The sequence below is a fragment of the Buteo buteo genome, chromosome 12 (genome assembly GCF_964188355.1).
Source record: "Buteo buteo chromosome 12, bButBut1.hap1.1, whole genome shotgun sequence".
Classification (NCBI taxonomy): domain Eukaryota; kingdom Metazoa; phylum Chordata; class Aves; order Accipitriformes; family Accipitridae; genus Buteo; species Buteo buteo.
The window spans coordinates 29,274,863-29,296,889 of NC_134182.1; the positions used below are offsets into that span (position 1 = coordinate 29,274,863).

The 22,027-nt window shown below is 37.9% G+C and overlaps 1 protein-coding gene across 3 annotated transcripts in view; it reads left to right on the forward strand.

Moving 5' to 3' along the window:
- PLD5 (phospholipase D family member 5) overlaps positions 1-22,027 on the forward strand; it is a 194,765-nt gene that overhangs the window by 40,877 nt on the left and 131,861 nt on the right. The gene's annotated exons all lie outside the window — the stretch shown is intronic.

The following is a 22,027-nucleotide window of genomic DNA, read 5'->3' on the forward strand; positions in this document are numbered from 1 at the left end:
ATTTAATTCTTTGTAACAATTTAAATATTCTGATCTAAATATTTAAACAATAGAAGTAGAATATAAAACACATAAATATAAAATCTGAAATTATTGAAATTAGTAGTAGTTTAAACAATACCTGAAGATACAATAAAAATATTTTTATTAGCAGTTTTACAGGTATTAAAGAATTGAAGGGGGGGAATACAAATCTTGGGAATGTTTACTCCCAAGACTCGTTATCAAGACTGGTTTTTTTTGTTGTTTTTTTTTTTTAATTGAAATATGCATCAAGCCCAGTCTCCTCTATGGGAACTCAGCCATTCATTTTAAGTGCATACTAAGTCCAGGAATACATTGATTATGAAATTACAGTACATCAGGGTGAAAGGAAAACAAATTACTAAATAAGTCTGAAGAGTGCTGAAATATGCTTACTTGACAGCCCAGCTGATGTGTGGGAAATTATTCTCTTTGTGATTCAAATGGAAGAGGAGATTTTTAAAAGAGCAGCTATGGAAGTTTGAAAAGTGTACAGCAGATGTGAAACTATGTCTGATTTGGTATTTTTTATCTTTCTTGTGTATATGTTGTTGCTCAGCAGTATGAAAATTAGAATGCAAGAACTAAAACTATCACTGAATGCTTTCTGATATTTTCCTTTTCTGAGTGGTTTCACTGAATAGCAAGAAATAAAATACTGAAGTACAGTAGATGGTAAATCATGTTATCTTGGCCTATATTTTCCATTTATGACTGTAAACACACTTTGGTATGTTAAAGATTTATGTTTTCCTTCTCAACATGCAGCATAGATTACAAAATCAATAATTGAATGGCAACCAGGCTGTAAGGTTCTTGGAAAGATGGTTAGTATGAATCTAAGCATGGTTGCTCTTATTGTTGTTGTTGTTGTTATAATTATTCTTATTGATAATATTACTATTTTCTTGACAAAAATGCCCAGTGTTAAGTATCCATTAAACACTACAGTGGTACTGAAGAGACTTCAATATATTGTTGTTTCTTGTCAGAAAAGAACGTGCTTATAGTTAGTATTATCCAGTATCTAAATGGTGGTATAGGAAAACATTGGAGAAAGGAGATCTGGCTGCTTTTCCCTATTGCAAACACAGACTTAACTAATAACAAATGAGGTTATATATATTTCCAGGAGTGTGATTCTAGTTCCTATATAAGTCAAATACAGATATGTTTCAGTAACAACAAATTAAGGAAAACATTTCCATCTAGAAGGAAACATTCATGTACTGCCACATACTTGCTCTTGATAAAGTTTAAGCCAAAGTAAACTTGTGTTGTGTCCTGCTTGACATGAATAGTTAGGTAACTAGTGCAGGCAGTTCACAAGGGTTCTATTTCTTCCAATTTGGATTGCCTGAGCAAGTGTATTGCATACGCTGTTAAAAGAAAAAAAGGACACCTCCCCAACAGATGAGCCATTAGCAGTAATCGGCTATGTAATAAATGGCATAGTTTGTCCAAAGGAAGCAGTCTCTTTCTTACAAAATTAAAATGATACAATTTCTTTCAGACTGTAAATACTAAATGGTCTTAAAAAGGTCAGAATTGCAAGCTGTCAAATGCTTTAGATACTCAGGATTAATTATTCAAAGTGTTTTTTTCTAATAAGTCTAAGGAACAAAAGTAAAATTATAAATAATGTACCAGCCTTACCTGAAAAATTGAAAAGTTGTAAATTTGACTATTGCAGTGCTAAATGAAGTATAATCTAGGGCTAGTGCAAGAGATGCTGGGTATGGCAAAGTTTGTTTTAAGTGTCGTTCTGGTGCAAAACTTAAAAAAGCCTACGCAACAATTCGATGCATGATTCATCCAAATGAATTTAGGTTAAATACTTTTTTTTTTTTAATCCCAGTGACTAAACAGAAGTCTGATAATCTGCCTGAAAATGTAATCCTGTATTTAAAGAGGTATACTATAAATATGTAAGCTATGTCATTTATGTGTAATATTGAGTATGTTTAGGGAAAGGAAAAATAGCTTTCTACCTTCTATGAAGTTCATTCAAGACTTAATAATATTCTCAGATTTTACTGGTTAAGTTTTTTGCTTTGTTCTCCAGCTGATTTTTTTTACAAAAAACCAGTTTGTTCATTCAGAAGTAGTCATACTGGCTCTTACAATACTACTGCTGAAAAAATATTGAAGGATTTAGTCAGAAGAAATCTGATGGCAGTACAGCTTTGGTGAAATTGAAGGTTTTGTCTGTGTGTGTGTGTTTATTACTAACTTACATGCCTCAACTAACTTTTGGCACAGTTTGGTTCACGTGGCGTGTCATAGCTGTGTGACAGGCTGTTTACCACACCGGTAAGTCTGTGCACCATTCTACAGTGAAATACACTCTTGCATGATCCATAAATACTGTTTGTGAAGGACAAAGATAACCACTTTGACCTTTAATTGAAATGTAATGCTGAAATATCTTCAGATATATATTACAGTTTATTCCTAATGAAATAAGCTTGTGTTTTGAAATCTCAGCACCCATGTTTATGGAGACAAATGCTTTCAGTGAACAAAATATGACAGCAGCAAGGTTTATGCAAGAATTCCTAAACTGGAGTAGTTTTTTAGTGGTGGTGGATTTTTTTTTAAGCCATTTTCCTTTTGATTCATTATCAATATACTCTGTAGATCAGATTTTGCTCACTGAAATCTGTCTTTTAAACTGTGCCATTACACTGGCAGTGTAACTTAAAACGAGTTGCTTTCAGGAAGTTATAAATTATTTGCTGTGGTTTACATAATGTATTAGCATGTCTGCTGCATCTGTGTTCAAGACAGGGTTTTATTCCCTCATCTATGTGATATACAAAGAAACTATTAGAAAGGGATGCTTTTAGCATTAGTGTGTCCTTCTGGCTTTTATCCTATTGTGCCATCAAAAATGAAGGTTGGGGAAAATGAAGGCAGGGGAAAAGGTCAGTCTGGTCTCTCAGTGAAATAACTGATGGGAGCAGCTTCCTGAGAAATAGAGCTAAAGTGAGAAGGTGGCTGGATAATATATTTTTCTGCATCTGGTTAATGTTCGTATTGCAGCATTTGCAGTGTTTTGAAATATTGGGACAAAATTCTGTTGCCCATATATCTTATGATTCTCATAGCAATGTGATGTTTTGCCGCACGTAATTGTTCTTATACTTCATAACCATATTGAGAATACTGAAAACAATTAAGGTTAAGACTTACTGTGGACCTTTATATAAAAAAGGTTTGGAGAAGACAAAAGGGTACTGACAGCTTTATACCCACTTGATAGTGTGCAGATGTCAGAAGAGCCAGTTATGGAGTTGTGCCCTGAAGGATATGTTTCCAGTGCTTGTATAAGGAGTGTTCTCCGGTCAGAACTGAGGCTACATAATATGTGGTGGTGGGAGACATGATGCACAGTTTGGCTGGATTTCCAGGCTTGCTGCACTACACAGAGGGGTGAGGGGAACCTACTATATTTAAAAGAAGTCTCTAGATCTTACACTTGAGTTTTCAGTCTACTGTAAATCTGTTGTTAAGAACATTTTATTTAAACGTGTTTTCCAATGTTGCTGTGTTACCTGGGGATACAGCTGCATAGTTAGCCCTATTGTATCTTCTGATAATGAAGTGGACAACTGGGAGGAGAGTGCTGTCTGTTTCCCTGGAGCTATGCCAGAAGCTCCACTTCCCCTCTCCTCACCAAGATACACCTCAGGTATAAAACTAAAGCTTTTGGATCCATGAAGATTTTGGAATGAGACTCACAGCAGAAGGTTGGCAACTACTGGTGTAGATCCTTCTGCAGCTGAAGAGGGTAGATAAATCCTGTGTTGAAACCCACAGCACTTCTGCGTCCATTGCTGTAGTAGGATACCTTTCTTAGTAGTCATGGCTTTAACTCAGTAGTGCTAACGTTTTGGACAGCCCAGAGGTGTTCTGAGACCATGCGTTGCAGCCTTTTCTCCCCTTATGTGAGGGGATGTGGATTTCATCACATGGTTTTTATGCAGTAATTCTCCCTGTCACAGGATAGGAGGTGGTACATGTGTGTCAGGCTACTGAGCTAGAGGCTGCTGACATGTTCCTTCCTATGACTGGACATACACATTTCCAGTAACAGAGAGAACTCTGGTTTGGTCATATAATGGGTATTTATTTGGCTAGGTGATGACTAAGACTGGACATTCATTTGGAAAAAATGGCAAGAAGGAGGATGCTGTAGGACTACACCTCTGATTTATCTTTTTCCCTGTCAATGCTTTTAATAGTTTTTGTTGTGGTCCTTCCTGGTCAGAAAGGAAAAATCTATGTAATGTCGTATCTATCGGCATTAGTTCTGGCGACAAAGTTTTGCGAGAATATATACTTGATTTGGCCCAGACACGCTGACTGAGCCATTGGGTCATGAGTAACCAAAGAGGCACTACTCTGCAGACCTCTGATTCATTCAGGTAGCAATGGAGGATCTTCCATTGGCTCAGTCTAGCCTGCAAAATTTATGTTAGAAAAAGAAACGTTTTTCTTTTTTTTTTTTTTTCTTCTTTTTTTTTTTCTTTTCACTGGAGAAATAGAAGGGACTAATTTTAGAGAGTGCTGAAAACCTCCATGATGAAAAGGTCCTGTAATTCAATTAAACTTTGTTAGGCTCTTTTCTGACTCCATTAAACTTGTTGTATGCACTACTGTTAATTTTCTTATTTTTCTCTTTGTAGGATTGTCAAAAGTGATAGGCATGTTAAAAAGAAACCTTTTTTTATCCTACTCTTCATTCCACTATTACAGAGGATCGATCACAGAAGCAGCACTTGCATCTAATAATTCTTCCAGTACAGCACAGGTAGAGAGAAAATTGGTTTCCTTGCACATGCAAAGCGTGAGAAAATGAGTTCTATGTGAGGGATGGATACAATACACTAGGAATGCTATAGGCAGAATAATATGTCAAGGTCTCTGCTAGCATCTGTTTGCTGCAGAGGTTGTCATGAAATAATACTTTCCTGCTGCTTCCTCTTTGTGCACTTGGGCTGGTTGTGGACTCTATTTCCTCTGTCCCTCAGTGCTGGTGTGGTCCTGCAGCCAGCAAGTGATGGGGAGTTCCCTCATCTCTGGCTGCACCTCATGTATACCTTCTGTTTCAAGGTCATTGGTCATTAATCATCCAAAGCTCATTGCTCAGTTTGGGCTCCTAGGAAGTTGCAGAAGAGCTTGAAAGATTGAGTCTTGAAAGAATCTTTTGTGTTAGTGATCCTGGTGGATTTGATGGTTTTGGAGTTGACAGGTAACTGCTGTATTGCTAGGTTCCGAGAAAGGACGCAGTCATAATTTGGGGTTAAAAGTTTGTTGGAATGAAAAAAAATACGAGGAAACTGTTATTATGGCTGTAGGTTTGGATGAATTGAGAACACATGCTCTAAGGTGACAGCAGTTCATTCCTCTGATGCTGGCAATAAGTGTTTGTAGTATATACCACTGCACAAAACCATTGTTTCCTTTGAAGAAGAAAACAAAACAAAACAAAACACCTCCACAGGGTTAATATTTATAACTTTTACTAAATGTGTATTTGGATATTTTACTTCATATAGGGAGCTGTACTGCAATTTAATAGGACACATGCATGTATAGTTAAGTGCTTGGAAAAAATAAACAAATCTAAGAGCGTACCAGGATAAAAATGAATTTTTCTACTGTAGCAATTTAAGAACTCCTTGAAGTCATGGCAAATGCAAACAATCTAACTGAAGAAATTAATTTTGATGCCGTGTATCATTAGAGAGAACATGCAATTTTGTAACTGTTATAGAAGGATGTTTATTATACAATACTTTAGAATTTATATGACTTTGCATTACATTAATGTCTGTAGTCATTTTTTGTTTGTTAGCATGTCACAAGTCCCCAGAATGCTATACCTCTTTCATAAATTTACGAATGAAGTTGGCTTCACAGTTGATTAGAGTCCCTTTTTAGTAAAAGGAAATGTAAAAATATTTGTAGAAGAATCTAAAGGGTAAATAAAGACTAAAAGACTGCTAATTCATATTGATGTAGAATGACTTTAATAGTCTTACCAGTTGTAGCAGCCTTGTGGATTCTCTAGTGCAAGCTGATGGAAGTAGTGTGTTTGCTGTGGATGATTTCAATGGTCCAAAACCAGTGAAATATTCACTCTGATCTGTGTCAGTGGTGGTGGGGAAGCACATATAATATATGCTTCCAGTCAGTGATGGAGACGGTGTAGGAGGATTTTTCATGAACAATATAATTAAATGCATGTATGTAAAAGATACCTGCAAGATGCTGCTTGAGAAAGTACTTTATAGAAATAGATAATTATAGGGGAAAAAATTACTTCTCTGGAATGATAGTACGTGTTATTAATTTACCAACGGTGTAAAGGTTTTCTGAGTAGTTTGTTTCCTGTTTGTAACACAGTATTGTTTCTAATAATCTTTGTGTCTTCAGAAAGGAATTTTAGATCAACATTTTTATTGGGCATGTTACACTGGAATTTTAATAAGGAACTGATACAGGCTACTGCTGGAAAGGTTTGTTTCATAGCTTAAAAATTATTTGCTCTTGCAGAACTATGGGAACCATGAAAGCTTTCCAAAGACATAGGTTTTCTTGTCTATTTATTTGTCTATTTTCTTGTCTACAATTTGTGTGCATGGTTGCCACTGTTGTGGATCACACCTCTGTTCCTTTAAAGGTGTCCACAAAAGGTGGCGATATTAATTCACCTGCTGCTAAATACTATCCTACTTAGAAAGTAATTCAGAAGTGACTCAGACATCAGAAAAGAAAACAGAGTCAGTTACTTAAGGCTAAATCTTGCAAGCGCTTACTACTGCGTTTGGCATGTTGTGACTTTCCTGGGATTAATCACATCCTAAACAGACAAAAAAAATATTCTGTTTCCCCCTCCTACTTCCCACTACTCCTCCATTTTCTGTGGAGAGAAAAAGGCTTCAGTAGATTTTGTTTTAACTCCAAACAAAGCTGTAGGCAGCGTGTGTGATAACATTTGTTTGCAAGAATGGACAGCTGAGATGCACCTGGAAACTCTTTGTCAAAAATACACGTTGTGGGCTATGCTCTTAGTGTTGTCCAAAGAAATCTTCCGCAGGAGGAGCTCAAGTCTCCCGAGGATGCTCTGTGCGTTGGCCCTCAGCTAGGAGCTCTGCCGGGAGGGCCAGGGCGAAGGCTGGTGCTCACCCCCCTGCCCCTGCCTGGGCCCACCCCTGGTGGATATTTTGTGTCGCTAGGAGGTTGCTGTGTAACTTTGTGCTTCCAGGCCTGATTGGAGAAGTGCAGTGAAAAGTATATAGTGCAAATGAATTGGCACAGCAGCTTACCTTTGGGGAGGGTTTGTTGAAGCTATCAAATAACTTTCCTCAACTATTATTTAAAAAAAACAAATCCCTGTGCAATCCATGTCATTGTAACTGAAAAAATGGGAGTTAACCAATTGTTCTCTGTTTTAAAGACAGGCTCCTTCCAGTTTGCTCTACTGTAAACTTTGCTACTAAGTAAGAATTACGTTAGGATATTGCAATTGTGTGTTATACTGAGACATCATAGTAACTGGAGTTGAGTGTTCTTGCCAGCTCTGCTTTACATTTTGGTATTAAGTGTTGCACAAAAAACAGAGCAGAGATTTTGACCTAGACTGCATCTGAGCAATTGGGGGAAGGATGGTGCATTCAGTCAGCATTAATTTCAAAGTGAAATCCCAACCAAAACCATGAAGCCGAATTTCTGTAAGGTATAAGAGGTTTCATAACCTAAACCTATATAACTGTCTGAATTAAAAAAAGTAACTGCTGTTGGTTTAAATGGTCAAAGCTAGACTCGCAGCTGAATATGACAAACTCATGGAATGTAGATATGGAGATCCTCTTCTGAGCTCACATAGGTCTCTTGTATTTCCAGTAGTGGCACGTATATTTTCTGCTGAGTCTCTGATCTCAGGCTATGTTGTGTAAATGTGTATGTATTTTTTAAATCAAAAGCATAATTTCTGAATGGACAGTGTACTCTAAGGAAATGGATGCAGGACAAAGAAGACAGTGCTTAGTTTAAGATTTTTGCTACCTTTATAGCCAGACACTCACTAGGCTGCAGTGAGAAGCATATTATTTATTTATTGTGTTATAAACACTCTTCTATCTTAAATTCTAAAATAGTTGTTTTCTGGAGGAGGCTTAGAATATAAACTGATGTACCTGACAGTTAATTAAAATTCAGTGTTGTTTGTTCTTGCTTAAATTAGTGAAGAAAAGCTTCTAGGAAACACCATAGAGAATAATGTTCTGAAGATTTCAAATTATTTTGAAAGATGAGAATTCCCATGACTCAATTCCTTAAAGAGTGGAAACAAAATTCAAATGCTTCACCACCTGTCACTTTTTTTTTTTTTGCATTTTTAGAGCAAGTTTTTTCTCTCTCTCATAAATAAATAAAATGAGTGTACTGCAGAGAGAACCTCTTATTTCCTTTTTTACCCAGCAGGTTTTTTTCTGAATCCTAGTTAGTGAACCACATGCACATACTACTTCTATTACAACACTGTAACCCATCTGGACAAATGCATACCAAGTGGGAGTCCAATTGTTTCATGAAGTTACACCAGGAATTGGCTGGTATTGTTGTACAAACCAGAGAAAAGCATGTGTAATTGGTTTTGTTTGTAATGTGAAGTCACTGATTAGCCAGTTAATACCATTTTCTTTCCCATGCACACAGCCTCCCACATGCAGAAAGATGCAAAAAAAAAAAAGTATAAAAATAAGTTTTAAGCTACGACAATTAGGTCTCCAGATGTCCGATTCCTTGGTTTAGAAAACTGCACAAGAGCTTATCTATTCTTGAAATAAAAATGATTTAGATAGTCCAAAACCTCTTTCATGATTGCCCATCTGCCAGGGTGTGCATTTCATTTTTCATGTGGTAAATAAAATTTGTAAGTAATTCTTTAAATCATCACTGCACAGCTCATTACAGAGATCTCTTGCTTGCCGATACTGACAAACAGAAGGCAAAAGGACTGGCAAAGCACGCGGGGCACCCATATGAGGTTTGCAAGACCAGAAGTCCATCATGGAGAGGGGAACAGTTCAGTGGATTTATGCAGGGTATTAACCACTTAACTGGTGTTATTTCTCTGTTGCCCCTTTCAAGAAATGCAGATACATACTGTGGGGGATGGGAAAGGCAATTTTCCAAGCTTTCTTGTTGGGTTTGTGCCATTAATTTCCCCTCTAAATCAGGCATTCAGATATTAAGTTGTCATTTCATGTTATGTACTCTAGTACAGCAGACTGGTTTCATACCTGTGTTTAGGCAGGCAGACACCTCTAGTCCTAATGCTTAAATTTAGAGCCTTACCTTGTTCAGATTTTTGAAAGGTCACTTCTGCTTGAGTCTGACAGGTTGTGGGTGCTGACACATTGGCAAATCAAGCCCTTTCTACACTTTATACTGAAGTCACAACTGGAAAAGAGGAATCTTACTGACTTATGTTCCCAAAACTGTGAACTGACTCTTGCATACTTTGCTATAGGTGCAGTTAATCAAAACAGCTGTAGCTCAGAACACCTGGAAGTTGTGCAGCTCTTAAATGTCTAAATGTAAATTTAAGAATCTAATTTTAAGCAGGCAGATTTGATCATTTTGCCCTTGGTTACCCAGGAAACCAGTTAATTACTATGCATTTGCTTCAGCACTCTGCATGCAGCTTTTAAAACATTTTATTATAGTTTTTCTTTTATTTTGTCTTAAGCTAGTGTTTGTAGAAAGGGCTGGCTTGACAGCTCTGGCAAATGAAATAGTCTGCCTGCCCACGGAATATGTGCTCCCTAGACAGTGGCAGTCCAAACTTCCTCATGCTGTTTTGTCAGTGTGCTACAACTTTTCTTGGGGAGGGTGGAGAGAGGAAGAGTTGGAGGAGGAGGTAGGGTCCCTGTACCATCAAGACTTTGCCACCAAAACGTGTAAGCATTGTCTGGAAAAATGACCTGTATTTTCCTTCCATCATAGAAAACAGTGCAGCTAAGAACTGGATGAACTCAAGCTCTGGATACCTATATCCAGTCTGCAAACCATCATCAAGATCACAGCCTTGACCCTGCTGCTATTTTGCAGTTGGCACTGGTGACAGATGACCTCATAACTAAGCAGAGTTTTCCTTGCTCAGTGCTGAGGCAAAAGGATTTTCAAAGAGTTCTGGTGCTGAAGCCTTCAGCAAAAAGTCCTAGGATGATATTTGCAAATTAGAGGTGGAAGTGGGAAATCTGGGAATTTACTCTAAAATGTTAAAATTGCAGCCTGTTGTGCTTCACTTTCCAAATGCTGATCAGAGTATGCACAGTTTATTACTTCAGTTTGTGTTGGTGATGACTTTTGTTGAGATAGATGTATAATATGAATCCTGATAGCTACAAATCACCTAGCACTCCTAGAAAAAGGAAGCAGTCAGTCTTTTCAACAAAGGACTGTGTATTTGCTTTCAAAGTGGTTTACAGGCCTTCTGGTTCAGTTAGTAGCCTAAAAGTCATGGAAGATCGCTGACAGAGTCATACTGCTGTTCTTTAGTTATCACTGTGAATTGACAAATATTTCAACAAAAATAACAAGGCAATAGGAGTGGAGCATATCCATGACGTCTTTTAATTTCACAAATCTGCTCTGGTATGACCGAAAACTGCAATATAGAAGGAATGTTCACATTGTCCAACTTCAAGCATCTGGCTTAAATAGCTGCAAGGCTTCATAAAATCTGTGGTTCTGTGCAGCTTCTGTAGTTACCAGAGATTATCCAGGAAGTTGTTGAGCCCATCTCTGTTCAAGCTCTGCTTCTAAGGCAGCTTAAAGGATCCAGCCCAGGCTGCATATTGCTGCCCTGCCTCAGGCCATGCAGCCCCATCCTTTTCCTCCAGCCAGTGCCATCACTTGTAATGAAACAGTTCCAGGAGTTTCTTGCTTGAAAACTAACCAAGAGTTTTGGACTTTTGGGGTGGAAACTAACCAAGAGTTTTGGACTTTTGGGGTGGAAGACATTGCCTACTGCAGGGGAGAGTTTTGCAGACTTTGATTTGGCAAGGAATCTGTGATTTGGCTCGTAAAGGCAAGAGTATTGCTAAGCATAAATGAAGATGGCAGTATGTTAAGACTGTGAGAGCACAAAAGAAAGTACTGGAATTTATGCTCTGGTCATGAAAGTCACTCGGGGGACTCTTGTTCTTTGAATGCTGTTTTGAATTAGTGAATCATTTTTCATAGCTTTTTCTGTCAGGCTGTACTTTCAAGTTCATCACTTAAGTTCTGAGAAAAAGCTGTAAATTCTACTGGTGTTCCTCCTGCAGACTGTATAATACAAAGATGCTTACATTACTGGTACTCTAAACTTATGAACCTTTTCAGCATCTAAATTTGAGATTAATTGCTGCTTTTAATGTTACTCTAAGAAATTCATGGTGCATTCATGTAACTCTGTGCTATCAGCATTGGTCTCATACACGTTGCATCTTCTTTAAATGAAGAGAAGCAGGGAGAGTGCATAGAAGAAAATGGAAAACATCTTGCTCATCATCTGAATTAGAATATATTCTTTCCACCTGAAGAATCAATATTTTAGAAGGCAAGGAGCACTATGTTTTGCTGTCTTGATGCCTATTAGGTGTTCTTAAGTTTTAGAAACCAGTAATCCAGAAAAAAATTCTGTAGTGGATTTGCATTTGTAGGTGTAAGGAACATGGATCTGTTACGGAAATGTTAGAATGTATTTATAAATTAGGATTGAGATCCTGCTTCATAACACTGTAAAAAAAAAAAAAATCATTTTGGAAAGCCAGCAAACCTTATTTTACTAGTGTCAACTGATTTTATTTTTTTTTTTCCAGTTTGATTAACTTAATTTTTTTTGTGTAGCTGGTTCTGTGGTCCTAGGATCATGGCCTGGTAAACTCTGAATTATTTGCAGCAGTGACTTAGATCATGTATTTTTACTGCTGGGCTGTTTGCCCACTGCAAATACTCCTCAAACCTGAATAAGGAAAAAGAGACTAGATTTAGAGCATGAGAGTGCTGTCAAATTGCTGAAGAGACTGGATTCCTGTTTACTTTGTTGAGATTGGCCAAAGAAATAGCCAGAAAATACCCAGCTGCAATGGATTGCCTGTATTTGTTCCTCCTCTGTGTTGGGCAACCACTGACAGATGCATTTTATCTAGCTGTAAGATGGTGATGACAGTTATCTTCCTATTGTGGTTTTTTAGTTGCTAATTCTGTTTAGTAGAAAATTTTATCAATTACAGCCTTGTCAATTTTCCAGTGGGACTAGCAGAACTTTTTCATTCACGTTAAATGATATCAATATAGTGAATCTTGTGCCAGTTCCATTAAATTCAATGGATCTTGCTTCACTCACTGACATTGAATGTATGATTTGTCCTATTTACTGAGTCATACAAATCTTTCGTAATTATACTAACTCAGGGAGCTTGAAACCTATCCTTTTTACTTTTTTTTTCCCCCAGTGGTGATATCTCTACCTTTTTTTATAATCAGAGTCTATTCAAAACAAGTAAAAACTGACTTAGTAAAATGTGTGTTAAAGGCAAAATAGAGATAATTATGAGGACTAGACTTCTCAGGTGGCTGTGAAGTGCTGCCAGAATTAATTTATCTTCCACTATTATTTGGCAAAGAGGAGCAGGCTATGTAGCCAAAGTACACAGTACTTTTGTGTATGCAGTTATGGAGACTCATTTGCATTGCTGCTTGTGTTTGTATGAAATACAGACGTGAAATCACATAAATCCGTAGATATAAAAGCTGTTCTTATGTTAGACAAGCACTACTTTTTCTCAATAATCTTGATCCTTAAGATAAAAAGCAAGTAGGAAATCAAACTACTGTCTTCATGAAACTATTTGAAAGCTGTGCTTTGACGCAGAACGCATGGCAGTGTGTGGGACTGGGGAGCTCCAAGGTCTCGTACGTTAATAAAGCAAAAGCATATGCCTCTGAAGGCTAAGACTAATACGTTACTAGGTGGGTTTAGATTGATAGTGTTACTTTTTTGATAGATTGAATTGGATGTTGTTTGCATCACGACAGACAGTGTTAACGCTAGGGTTTTTTTTTGAACACTGGAGCCAGTTTTCTGAATTCATGTTGGTGCCGTTTATGTGTAGGTGTTGCTGTTGATTTTATTGAGGTCATTAATTTTTATAAACCTAAGCAACACAAGTAGGTTATTACTGTCTTAAATCCAAGTACAAATGGCCTTAAATTTTTAAAGATTTATATAAAGGAGTGTCTCAGTCTTCCTCTTCCTATGCTATGAATAAATTCACTGAACAGTCCAAAGGTTTAATTTTTTTCAAGTAATACGTCTCCTTTTTAATGGTGACTAGATAAAGCTCACAGATGAATGTTAATGTTCACTCTAGAGTGATGTGCAAGAAAGAAACCTTGAAAAAGTCTTTCAGAATAGATACTCCAGTGGAAGTCTCCTGGATGGTGAGAGTTCAAGGCTCATAAAAAGCCTAACAGGTTGCTATGCATACACACTCTGAAATTATGGTAAATGCAAGGTAGTTCAACTAAACATGCGATTTATTGTGATCTAAGGGCATACAAATAGCATGACTTTGTTGATGTGTTTTAAGTCAAATAGCTACAGGATCAGATCACATGGTCGTTCTTTGCTTAAAACATTCGGACACCTTATGTGCAGTCACTCAGAACTGATGACTCTGGGTCCCTCAGCAGGAGCAGCTGAGACCCTTCTGTCACCAGTGACAGCCCCTGTGCAATGCAGAAACCTCCTCGTGTCTGCAGGGCACACCCCTAAAACTGTCATCCCTGAGGTCATCCTTTGGTGCAGATTTTGAGGGATCAGCAATGGCAGCAGAATTCTTTCCCCCCTCCTTCCCCTGTATTTGCCTCGCTGTGAGAGGTGTAGGCTGCTTTGCGCAGTGGGCACCGTTGGCCGGGGTGCCATGTGGACCAGGGGCTCCCCCGGGAACAGGCCCCGCTAGAAGCAGGGGTTCTCCATGGGGGCTGTCAGGGCAGGGCCTGGTGGCCGGGGCCTGTCCCACCGTCCCAGCCAGGGAGGAGGGCAGCTGGGGGGCAGCCCTGGTGCTAGACATCGGGCTGCAGGGGGCCCCGGCTCAGCCATACCCGGAGGACAGGGCCGTGGAGAGCTGGAGACTGGCCCTGCTGTGGCATCACTGGGGCAGAGACTGACGTCCCTGGGAGCTGACGTGGGGTCCTGGGCTGTGGGCGGCTGGGGGGAGCTGTAGGGGGCTGGCCAGGACCTGTAAGGCCTGTGGGTGCCTTCAGGGACCTGCTACCACCTATGCTATATGGATATTTCCTTGTGCGTACTGTCATCTGTTATGTCCCTTGAAGCTTTTGAACTCAAAATACAAGTGGTGGACGTTCAGTATTGGTATTTTGTCTTACAAGTGAATATGTTACTAATGTTGAGCAGGCAGTGTGTCTTACAACAGTAATGCCCTGAAATACAGTCTTGGAACGTTTAGCCAGAGTTGTTCTCCAGGAAAGGTGTACCAAGAACATGAGAGCAGCTCTACTGTTCAGGCTGAACATCCAGCCAGCTTCGTGTCCAGTCTCTGATAGGAGTCTGCCAAAGGGGGGAGAAAATAGACCCAATCATTGTTATCTCCAGTTACTGGAGTTGGTATCTTTGTCTTTACTAGCTCCCAGGGCTTTTCTCTATTCATTAAGAAAACCCAAAGAAATCTGCTTTCAAATCTACATAAGCTTCTAGCACCTATGGTGTCCCATGGCAAGGGGTTCTACAGCTTAACAATGCCTTGTGTGGAAGAGTACCCTTTTCTGTTAATTTTGAACTTGCCAACATAATTAATTTAATGCCTTCTAATGTTTTTCTTGGAAGAGACAGTGAATAACTCTTTCTTAGTCATCTTTTCCATGCTGCTTACGAATTTATAGTTGTCACATTCCTCCCTTAGTCATATCTTTTTCCAAGCTGAAGACTACCAGTTCATTGAATGTTTCTATAACAAGAAAGTTTATAGACTTTGATTGTCCTTTTTACCTTTTTCCTTACCTGTTCCAGTTGTTCTGTGATTTTTTGCAATGAATGGACGAGAACTGCATGTGACTTTCAGGTTGTGGGTACACAAATGTGTAAAAATTCACAATGTGAAGAAATATTCTTTGGTGTTCTGTTCCCTTTCTAGTAATTCAGTTTGCCTCTTTGACATTCAGACACAAGTTAATGTTTCTATAATGTTATGTACTATAACTATGATCTTGCTCATAGGTGGTAATACTCAGTTTAAAAATAATTTTGAGGCAAATAAAGTCAGAAATGTCATGTGCGCTTATGTGCACTATGTTATATGCAGCTATATAATTTTCTGGTACCATCCAGTTGCTCAGCATCAGTAGGTCCTACTGCCGTTTCTTGCCTTTGGCTGCCTTATTTACTAATCTGTGCCTAACTTTGTGTCATCAGGTAACTGTCTGCCCCACTAGGATAAATTTTGTCACGCAACTAATAAAACGAACAATGAAAGCAGTAATGAATGTTTATTTAAAATGCGCTTGCTAATGTTGGGGGAAGAAATCTTAACTAGTAAATTGCTACTGTATTAGATTCTTCAGTGATGCACTGATGTGATTTTACAGATTATTTCTGATATCTTTTTAAAAGATAAAAGATATATAGGAATGGTTTTAGCTGAATACCACTTTCTAAATATTTAGCTTAACAGTGCTTTTGTTAGCTTACAATCTTCAGAACTCCCTGAATTAGAAAACTTTCTTCTTCCCTTAACAAACTCTCCAAATCTCCATGTGTTTTTTGGACTGAGATTAAGAACAGAAATGATGATGTTTGGAGGGATTGGGCCCAGGAGGCTAAAATGAAAGAGGGAATTCCTCCATGGTCCTGGTATGCTAAGGTCTCTATGTTATCTATGTATATCTGCAATGCATTGATTAACTCAGTGTACCTGAAATATTAATTAATAAAATTCAAATGTGAGTGGTTGTTTAAGAAGACTCTTACAGCAGAGGGAGGACCCAGTGTAGCAGTCAAAGAGGAGGTAAAACTCTCTGTACTCTCATAAACAAAGCTAGGCAAAAATACTTCAGGTAGAAGAAGGGAGGTCGGTCTTCCTGGCAGTCAGCATGTAGTGTTTTAATATTGGACTGGTATTTTGGAATGAGGTGTCACAGTTGAGTAGATTTTATATGGTATTATAGGTGGAATAAGTCATAAGAAGAGCCATAGTAAGCTATTTGCTATGGTCATGGGCTGGGACAAGCTGAAACTATTGAAAGTTTCCAAGCGTGTATTGGAAATGAAGACAATCTGAAATGGTAGATGGAAATTGCTTCTGTGGCTCCTTCTGTTTTTGGAACCGCCCCATATTCTCAGGGGACTTTGATGTTGTTTTCTGACACTTCTGACAGCAGTCAAAAAATTTTTGTAGAACATACTGAAGCCTCCCTGGATTTTTGAGTGAAGGTGTCGGGGCATACTACAGAGTCTAAATGCATCTTTGTTCTCTGGTGCAAAGATATCTTTTCAAAGATGAGGCAGGGAACTTGCTGAAATTGAGGGCGAATCAGTGAGTGGTAGCAAAAAGATAATAATATTGCAGAAGAAAAAGCAAAATATACTGCCATTGTTATATGAAAAAATTGGGGTTTGTTCCTTGGGTATACCAGACACTTAGATGATAAGGGGGGAGGGGGAGGATAAAGGGAGTTTGAGCATAGCTTCATTATGGAAGGGGTTTCTGAGTATCACATGCACCATGACAGGATTTTTTACTTCATTACGGTCTCTGCTCCAACATCAAGGCCACAGAGGGTAAGCACAAGTACAGTAGTTACTGTGATAGCACTGGAGCACTCAGCCTGGGTGTGGTGTAACAGATGCAAACTTGACTTTCTAGGTGTTCTGCTAGATTTGCCTGTGAGTCAATGTATCATTTTCAGGGCAATTCAGCATCAAATACCAGTAATGTTCTTGTGGTATTTGTCTTTTCACTTTTTAAAAGTAGTTCTTTAAATTCCTCTGTCTTATCACTCTGTTTGGTGAGGTCCAACTTTAGTCTTCCTTTTCTGTCCTTCTTCATCCCATAGACCTGCCTCGTTCTAGTCCATAGAGCTTTATTCTGTCAGAGAGGCTGAAAAGGGCAGTTTGGATCCCGTAATATTACATTAACAGAACGACATTGCTGATTTTTCTGGCTGCGCATGTACCTTGGAGAGATAATAAAGATTTTTAAAAAATTTTCTTAGCAGCACTGACTGTTATAGACAGCCCACTATCTGCCAACTCAGTTTTAATCACCTTGTACAATATGCCAAGATTGCTGTTGAGAAGAGTGGCCTTAAACAACTTCTGCAACCTCATTATCCTCAGCTGCCTTTGGAATAGCATCACCCATTGAGTATTAATTCATCTTGATGGCATTGGTATTGCCCTGTAGCCATTCCAGCTTTTAGAATAATGATGGGGCAGGGCCATTCCCTTCCCCTTGTCTTGCCACAGCAGAGTGGCCTAGTTTGCCTATGCATTAGGTACCCTCCTTGAAGTAGCTCTGCTAGCTTTATGGCAGCCCAGCTGAAGGATGACAGCGTACAGGCTGGAGAGAAGAAGAGATAAGGCTTGCTTTTCAGAAAGGATACCATCCAAACCATTAGTTACAACATTTTGAGCAGATGTTAGTTCACATGTTGTGTTCTGCCCTGTGCTTATCTAAGGTAAAATAGTAGAAGATGACAGCAAAATTTTTAAAACTGTTTTTTTGGTTTTGCCTTTTTTTTTTTTAACCTTCAGGTAATGTCTTCTTTCTCTCAAACTCATTGTAGATCTTCATTTCAGTCAAGAAATTTGGCTGGGTACTTTCTTTCAGCTCTCTATGGGAAGAGCTGTGATGTCTAGCAGAGAACAGGGCATTGGAAAATTCTAGCACTGAGCCAAAAAACTAGAGATGCTTTTTGTCAAACAATCATTTATAGTCTCTGAGCCCATTCCTATATAGTAAAGAGATAAATTGTCGAAGTTGCCATCTACAAAGTAATTTGCACAACTACACAACATCAGAAAGGGAATATATATAATTTCTGCAGATATAGCAAATAGATTCAATGTCCTTGGAGAGATCTCTGGATAGGCACAAGCATATTTATTGAATTTATAAATTTCTAGGTAATTTCCTTCAGTTTGAACTATTGTGGTTTAGATGGAAACTAATAATTTTTTTCCCTCTCATGTTTAAAACCATAGTTTCTATGCTTCTCAGGCAAAACTGTTGAGCTTTATAATAATTTATTGCAAAGTACCTCCGTCTATTAAAGTTATTAATATGTACTTGAGATGGCAAGCTTAGTTAGTTGCCAGTATACCCATTATTTTTTTAATGTAATAACCAAGCTGAAAGCTGTGCAAGAAACAGATGTATCAGAATGACATGTATTTAAACACTTTCATCTTTACTAAATAACTGTAGAAGTTGTCAGCCATGGAGGAGCTAAGAACAAGGGCCAAATTCTGTTCATGTTTATATTAATGCAAATTTTGAAGAAAGGCAGTGACCTTAGTAAGGTTATTTTAGCAGTACGGTAACAGAACACAGTTGCAAACAGAAAAATAAGTTACTGTCACGCTTTATTGTTCAGGTTGTTCACTTTTTCTTGGTGAAAAGCTCAGCAGCTTAGCACAAAGCTAATTTTTAGAAACAAATCCAGCCTTACAGACCTAGCACACAAAGTAAGATGTCTTGCCATTTGCTGTGTCCCCTAGAGGAGCATAATTGTCTAAGAGGGACAAAATCTAGAACTGTTGCATGTTGTGGAACGGCCTTTAAAGAAGGGCACAAAAGAAAGGGATAAAGAAAATTATAAATCTGTCAGAAAGTCTTAGCAACAAAGGAAAATCAAAATGCCATCTCTTCTTGGTAATATGTAATAGGGTAATAAGTGAATATTTAATAAGGTGCCAGATGCTTTGAATCATCTATTAAATTTTGATTGAGACTTTTGAATTCAAAGTATAAATGAAGCTGATGACTACACTGTATCTGATAGTGTTTCTTTATATATTTAGCGTAATCTCAAAATGAGATCAAGAGGCTTGTCTAGCAGAGAACCATGTTAAACAGGAGAAGTGCTTGAGCTATGAGGTTGCTACCTGGCTGTACATTCTGAACATGGCAAAATGAATGTGGTAGATGATAGCTGCAGTTTTATGTCCTTGGAAAAATCTGAATTTGAGCTCAGTGAAGTGGATGAGTTTTGACTTAAGCACATATCAAATTATGCCTTTAGGTCCATATGGAACTGGAGTTTTCATAGCCAGACAGAATGAACTGAAGAAAAGGCAAAGGTTTTGAACAATGAAGTGTATATTGTCCCTGGAAAAGGTTGTTTTGAATGAGTGACTTTTATGTGACTGTAGTCTGCACTTTAATGCCCCTTGAAAGAGGAAGTTTTATGATTTGAAAGAAATTTATCACATTTTTATTCAAAGGATTTTTGGCTTTTGCAACAGAAAAACAATTATATATGCTTTTTGAAGATTAAGTTAAGCCTTGTTCCTTTTAAAGACAGTGGCAAAATTGCTACTATACGCAGCGCCTTGTTCAAAGCCAATAGCAAATTCAATACAAAAGAAAGGTGGGGAGTAGAGAAAGGCAGGAGCAGATGGGAAGTTTGCCATCAGTATAAAAATGAGGAACGTGAGAAATGGCATAGAAGGTCATGGCTTAAATTTGCATTGGGAGTGTGCTAGCAAGCTTGGTGGCTCTTTAGTGGATAAGGATAGTGTTTCAGAGCAACCTTCTCTCCAGTAACTCCTTACCAAACAGTAACAAGTGTGGGTCATTTGGTAAGCTTACTGCAAAGCATTTGTCATTTTTAGTGATATAACATCTTGATATGTTCGTGGACATTTATATCTATAATGCATGCATACGCATGTCTTTAGCTCAAAGCTGCTACAAAATTTTGTCCTTTGCTATATACTGAGAATACATATTCTGAACATCTCTGCTGTACATTTGGAGAGTTAGGTTTGAGTGGGGTCTGCGCATCTTCCCTATGTCTCTCCACTATAGGAAAAGGTAACTTTGACCCCGGACCATTAAGCTCTCTCTGTCTGTGAAATTTTGCAGTCCAGACAACACTGATGACCTACAGGAATTATGGTAGATGATCTATAGCTGATACACTGAACTGCATTAAATATTACTGTTTAGTTTACTTTTATTGCAGCTGCGATTTGTTGAGAAATAGTTGTGGTTTTCTGTTACAGCTCTTGAGGTCTGGCAGTGTTTCAGTGACCCCACAAGTCTGGGCACTACTATTTTATGCTTTTGATATATAATGGCATTTGCCCAGAAATAAGCTTTGTAGGACATATATGTGTGTATGTGCATATTTCTTACAAAAGTCAGCAAAGTTATCTATTAATTTGCTTGGCTTCCATTAATTCATTCAGTGCATGTCAAACAACAAAATTAAACTTCTTTTAGTTTGTGAAACAATGCTTTCTGTAACTATTTTTGTGGAAATCTCTTAATAGATTAATATGGGAATAAATACCTGCAATTTAAAAATAAAATCTATGTGGACATGAACATGGAGTATCAATCGGCTGATAGTATGAGCACATACACAGCCTTTTATATAGCTTCTACAGCAAGGCTGTCTTGTCTTATTGTGATATTGTATATTATCTCAGAAAGAATCAAAATATGCACAAAGAATGCGCTCTGGAAGCCACCACTGGCTTGGAAGTCACCAATGTCCACCACTGGACATTTTATTAATTTTCTTTACAAATGGCTAGGAAACTAAGAAAAGCAAGCCTGTTGCCATTAGGCTTACATTTTCTATACAGAGGGAATCTGTAAGTTAAGAATTATGAGAACCACTGTTGTCTCAGCAAGTATGTACAGGGACACATGTTGACACAGTAATCTGGAAATGTTATCAACCTATATTATCTGAGTTTGTTATTTGCTAGTAGTAGAGCATCTATGTGCCTTGCTTAAAATTATACTTGTTAAAACGTTATACATTCAGAAAGCATGTACCCAATTTTACTTGAATTTCATTTATTATTTTACCAGAATACACAATAAACACTGTATTGGTTTTTATTCACGTGAAATACATTTCCGCCTTAAGCAATGCATACAAAAATTATTTAGATTTTAAGCTTGTTTTCATAAGTGCAGTGTGCATGCATTTTACAGCTGTTGCTTTCAGGAGAAAACTTAAAATGCAAATCAATATAATATGACAGTGTAAGATCTGCATATCTCAAATTACTTCCAAAATGCTAGCAATTATTTAGCATTTTGCTACTTTCTGAGAAATGAGCAAAATTCCGTACTTTGAGACCCCTGGAACCTTATTATATGAAAATTTCTGACAATGTGGCAGATGAAATGTGGATGTCTGTGTGAATTTTGTAGAACTTAACAAAATGGCTACCTTTTTGAGAGAGAGCTTCTAATAAATTATTGTTATTTTTAGATTGGGAATGAGACTGAGATTTCCCAGATAAATCTCTCTACCTTTCTTTAGATGATTTTTCTGTGTTAGTGCCTTGATGTTTAACTGAAAACTTAAGCTGCACTTTATTTTGCAGTTTAGAAAGGACTTGTTAAGGTATTGTGAGCACAAACCTATGCCCAAAACAATTTTCCTCAGTTGATAGACTGCCACAAGAGGCCTTTATTCCAAATAATTTAGTTTCTTTTCCTCCTAAGAGAGTATGCCCAATAAAGTTTGTTGTCAAAAAAGAAAAGGAAAAAAAACCAACAACCCTCCAGAAAAATACTGGACTTCACAGTACGATGAAAGGTGATAATGTTTAGTGACACTCTTTGGCATGCAGTTACTCTTTCCTGGAACTTTCTCTGATAGATCATCACTTCTCTTGGTGAGGTGCAATATACACCTCCTCTCCTTTCAGGAGCATTGAAACTTCGATGAG